We start from the raw sequence: 5586 nt of genomic DNA, 5'->3' as shown, positions 1-5586 counted from the left end.
AGTATCTAGGGAGCTCCCGAGCCTCCTCGGAGCTCAGACGAATCCGGCCGTTCGTTGCATTTGCTTGATGGATTTCCGGCTATCGGATCTCGGTCTGGGAAGATATGGGCCGTAGGATCAAAGTGAAAATACTACTGCAATGAATAGTCTGCTCTCCACCGAAAAGATCTCATGCCACCGCCGTAATTCCCATACCTCGCCGAGGGCATTTTCGGAATTTCTCCACAAGGTATAAAAGCCCAATGCTCCCCAATCGGCTTCTCTCCTCTTCACGCGAGGGAGAGCCGCCGCCGCCGCCGTCCCCGCGCCCCCTTGCCGTGGTGCGCCCTCTCCCCATCTCCACCGGCCCTAACCCTCTCTCAATCCCCTCACCTTCTCTCCTGTGTGGATTCGTCCCTCACCGGATCGAATCCTCCGAGCCGGCGGTCTGCAGGGCCGGGCGGGAGCGGTGCGTCCCCGTCGGCGTGTCGGTGGTGATGGCCCCGCGGATTGAGGCTGACCCCCAACGGCGCTGGAGCTGCGTCGATCTGGCGCGCGCTTCTGCTCGAGGGGCAGCGTGGTTCAGCGACGACGAGATGCTCGTCCATCTCCTCCTCATCGACCAAATCGTCCAGGATTCCTCATCCACTGCCGCGCCCAAGGTGAGCACGGATCCTGCCTCCAGAACATTCTTCGAATTCGCATCCATTATGGGTTCCTGCTCGTGCGCCTCACCGATTCCCTCGAGGTTTCGACGCCCCCCAATGAATTCTCTTCCTCGTGGTTCGTGGGTTCAAGTTTCACAGATGATTGGTTTCTATCTTGTGTGATTGCAAGTTTTCGTATAGATAGCTTGGTACAGACTAGAGCATGGCTGACTGGCATCATACATATTCATAAAATTAGTTCCTTTGTTCTGGATAGTTAGGTGTATATGTTACCATTGGCTAGAGAGACTCATTCATAGGAAACGGTCTAGAACCTCTCATGGATAATCCTTAGTTGCCTTGCTGTGGTTCAGTGTGGACTGTGGAGGCTGCGTAGTGAGTTCTGGGCTAAGCGTTGTCAAGCAGGATGGTGCCTTGAGCTTGACATACCAAAGTTGCAGTTTTTTAATATGCAGCGACACATGGGCGGGCTATAAGGGTAGTTAGATTGATCTTTAAGCATAGACATTTTCATCAAAGATGATTCTGTTGAGAAAGTAAAATAATTGTGTTGTTATATTATGATCTCCAGTGTAAGATCAAAACAAGAAAACATATGTTTTACTTTTTCAGTAATGTAACTTCTGATTATTTTTTACACGACTCCTGTTGGGGGTTTGGTTGTAGTTTCAGTGCGCCATCTACTCGGCTCCTACCCCAATGTTGCTGAGTTCAGGTCACAACATTGTGATCTCCTTTTTCTTCGAGAAGAATCCATCCAATGCTCTGATCTAGAAAAGGCAACAAAAGTAGTTTCATTCGTCCATGGATACTTGGTCCGGCCTCTCAAGAAAGGGCTATACTATATATGCTGCAATATGCACTTGCCGCCCTGTACGAATTCAAGGTCAAATTTCTCCTCTCTACTCAATTAATTTACCATGTTTTGTTTTAGCCTCTTCTGACTTTAATCAGTGTTATTTTTCTGCTCTCCAGCAATCAGCACTCTCATTATTCCATCTGTACACAATTGCCTTTGCTTTCTCAACCATGGGTACAATTTCTCTCATCTTTTCTGGAGATCCCACACTATTCCTTCGGAGCAGGAAGTGCACTTTTGAAAGGTGTTAGCATGCTTCATAATTGCCTATGCACCTGGTACCTATATGATGTTAGCATCAGTTGCTCCTGTGACTGCCATGGGGGTCTCTCTCATCAGTTTACTCATAGTGTTCAATCCAATTTGGGAATTTAAAATCGAGGGTATTGTTCTCTTAGTGGCATTCTGCAAGAGAAAGGGGATATGGTATGGGGTAGTCATCATGGCAAACCCAATTGCAGCCTTATTGTCTGTGACATTCGTGTCCCTTATTCTACTTCTACTACTGGACTTGTCGTTGGTCTCAATGAGTCATCTGGTGGCAAAGTGGAACCACGTACCAGCACAACCACCGACACCATTCATGTATGCACATTGTTCTATCTTCCTTCTAGTGCAGGCAATGTATTTACATGCAAAACATGAGATGGTGGGGTTTCATTCTGTATCCCCGATATTATGCACAATCATATATGTACATTGTTCTATCTATTCCTTTTAGTACAGTTTATACCTTAGAAGGAAGTGGCATGTGGAATCGAAAGGAAGTAGCTTAGATAGTATCATGTTTCTCTTTTCACTTAAAACAGTGCAGCATGTAACAATGTGTAGTTTTAATTTTAGTTTGGGTACTAATGCACTGACATGCATCTCTTATGTTTAATAATGCACTGATGTTCATCTCTTTTGCTATTTGCACTGCAAGATTTAATAAAAGTTATCTTTGGATGGTTCACATTTTAATAGAGAAACAACTAGAGTGACATTGTGGGTGCGTGGAGGTGGTTTCATCCTCATCGACGGTGGAGGTGGTTTCCATTCCTGTTCTGGGCGACCAATGCGTGCAGACTTTGTATAGAATATCTTGTCACCTGAAAGGTATAGGCTGAGATGATCGTTTTATTTGTAGACAAGATCAAGGACTGGACCAACGCGGTCTTCGCACATGAACCAATGTGGGCCAGTTGCATCGATAAAGTAGCATCACCGGCTTAGGAAGTAAGTTCCTCTGTTTAGGTGTATTGATGTTTCTGAACTAGCAGGCACAATTTATGTCATGACCACTGGGCTGTCGTCTTTACTTTTTCTTAAATTTGTGACCAAGTGGTTAAAGCCTGGAACTGAAGCTTGGACTTTCTCCAAATTTACCATGGTGTAATTTTATGCTACAATCAAGCATTGGATAGAAAATAAACATGTTATCAAGATAATATATCAGTTTTAGAAATACATATTGATCGACTATACAAGCGTTTCTTTTTACTGAATTTCTTTTTGCTGTTTTTCTATCTATATCACTCATTTTGTTGACATGTTTATTCAAATGTGCCTAATGTTTCTTTGTTTTTCCTGGTTTCTCAAAACTAACAAATGATGTTCTCTGATAAATTAGGAGGCTGAAGGTGGTAGCTTGCTGAACTCTTATTTTGGAAAAATCTGTAGATGTTCACATAAACCTGAAGTATGCTCTGTTTTTCTCATATAAATGATAAACAGCCACGGCACCGGCACCGGCAACCATGTGCTTCTTCTCCATGGAAATGGACATGGGGCTCCAAACCACAGAATGAGAATGCAAGGTCCCTCTTCTACCCCCTCCCCCTCTGCTTGCTTGTTTTGATTTGGCCGCTCCCCTCCCTCCCTCCCCCCCTGATGCATGCAAACACAAGCAAGGGAACACCATCGCTTCACTCCTCCGGGTCGCCGCTGCTCCAACCCTACTGGACGCCATGAAAGGTATCTCTCGACTCCCTCACCCTCTCATGCTATGCTCTTCTTGTCCACGCCCATCCAATTTTCTTGCTGAAACTTTCGTGACTCCATTGTTTTTTTGAGGGAATTGACAGTAGGAGAGAACTCCTACTGTTTTTTCATATATCTATATAAATGGGGTGTTTACATAGACATACAAGGTTACAAACTCAAGGGCAACCACCCACTGGCCTCGCCACCAGAGGGGGTGTGAAAACTCAACACCTATTCAACTTTTTTGGGACGATGTGTTCACGTAGAACCGTGTTTACAAGAGGGGAGACTATAGTAAGCAAAGCCAAAACCCGCGTGGTCAGGTCAAAGTGTGGCCCAGTATGTGAGGAAGGCCGCTCTGTGAGCAGCTTTGATCCTATGTTGTAGCAGTCCCAAATCCTGTTTGAAGCGTGCGCGCCAGGACCCAAAAGTGGGATTGATCCCTCTGAAGTGCTTGTTGTTTCTTTCTTTCCACAAACTCCAGGCAGCCGTCAAGAAAACTTCAATGAAGAAAGGGTTAGGCCAGGTTGTTCGTGCATTTTGTAGAGCATTCAATCTATCATCAAAGCCCGGCCACTGAATATGCAGTGTGTCCCAACATCTGTTGCTGAACTGGCACATAAACACCATTTGATCCACAGTTTCTTCAATGTTCTGTCCGCAGAGGAGACAAGTGAAGTCATTACCGATGTTGTAGTGCCTTCTACGGAGCATGTTATGTGTGTTGAGCCTGTCATGGAACAGCAACCATCCGAAAACTTTGATCTTCATAGTACAACTGGATTTCCAAAGAAGCTGAAAAGCAGGGTGTGTGTTTGCATCACGGAAATAGTTGGTGTAGTAATCTTTAGGTCGGAACTCAGCCGCACCCCAGATGTAGTGCCATATATCAGTGAGAGACACGGAGGGGGAAAGCCTGGCTGATTCCTGTTGGGAATCGTAGCATAATTTAAAATTTTTCTACGCTCACCAAGATGCATCTATGGATTCTACTAGCAACGAGGGGAAAGGAGTGCATCTACATACCCTTGAAGATCGCGAGCGGAAGCGTTCCAATGAACGTGGATGACGGAGTCGTACTCGCCGTGATCCAAATCACCGATGACCGAGTGCCGAACGGACGGCACCTCTGCGTTCAACACACGTACGGTGCAGCGACGTCTCCTCCTTCTTGATCCAGCAAGGGGGAAGGAGAGGTTGATGGAGATCCAGCAGCACGACGGCGTGGTGGTGGATGTAGCGGGTCTCTGCAGGGCTTCACCAAGCTTCTGCGAGAGAGAGAGAGGTGTTGCAGCGGAGGAGGGAGGCGCCCAAGGCTGTGTCTTGCTGCCCTCCCTCCCCCCCCCCCTTTATATAGGCCCCCTGGGGGGCGCCGTCCCCAAGAGATGGGATCTCAAGGGGGGGGGCAGCGGCCAAAGGGGGGAAGGGGTGCCTTGCCCCCCAAGGCAAGGGGGAAGCTCCCCCCCTAGGGTTCCCAACCCTAGGCGCATGGGGGGAGGCCCAAGGGGGGCGCCCCAGCCCACTAAGGGCTGGTTCCCTTCCACTTTCACCCCACGGGGCCCTCCGGGATAGGTGGCCCCACCTGGTGGACCCCCGGGACCCTTCCGGTGGTCCCGGTACAATCCGGTAACCCCCGAAACTTTCCCGGTGGCCGAAACTTGACTTCCTATATATAATTCTTCACCTCCGGACCATTCCGGAACCTCTCGTGACGTCCGGGATCTCATCCGGGACTCCGAACAACTTTCGGGTTTCTGCATACATATATCTCTACAACCCTAGCGTCACCGGACCTTAAGTGTGTAGACCCTACGGGTTCGGGAGACATGCAGACATGACCGAGACGCCTCTCCGGTCAATAACCAACAACGGGATCTGGATACCCATGTTGGCTCCCACATGTTCCACGATGATCTCATCGGATGAACCACGGTGTCGAGGATTCAATCAATCCGTATGCAATTCCCTTTGTCAAACGGCATGTTACTTGCCCGAGATTCGATCGTCGGTATCCCAATACCTTGTTCAATCTCGTTACCGGCAAGTCTCTTTACTCGTACCGCAATGCATGATCCCGTGACTAACGCCTTAGTCACATTGAGCTCATTATGATGA

The 5586-nt window shown here is 47.8% G+C and overlaps 1 long non-coding RNA gene across 1 annotated transcript; it reads left to right on the top strand.

The window, feature by feature from the left end:
• The first annotated feature begins 296 nt into the window (after positions 1-296).
• Positions 297-2753, top strand: LOC120969474 (uncharacterized). The gene is made up of 4 exons (XR_012188389.1): positions 297-641; positions 1314-2091; positions 2473-2534; positions 2636-2753. It is a non-coding gene; the product is annotated as an uncharacterized lncRNA (long non-coding RNA).
• The last annotated feature ends 2833 nt before the right edge of the window (positions 2754-5586 follow it).

The sequence above is a fragment of the Aegilops tauschii genome, chromosome 7, assembly GCF_002575655.3.
Source record: "Aegilops tauschii subsp. strangulata cultivar AL8/78 chromosome 7, Aet v6.0, whole genome shotgun sequence".
Taxonomy (NCBI): domain Eukaryota; kingdom Viridiplantae; phylum Streptophyta; class Magnoliopsida; order Poales; family Poaceae; genus Aegilops; species Aegilops tauschii.
This window is presented reverse-complemented; position numbering and strand designations above follow the sequence as displayed.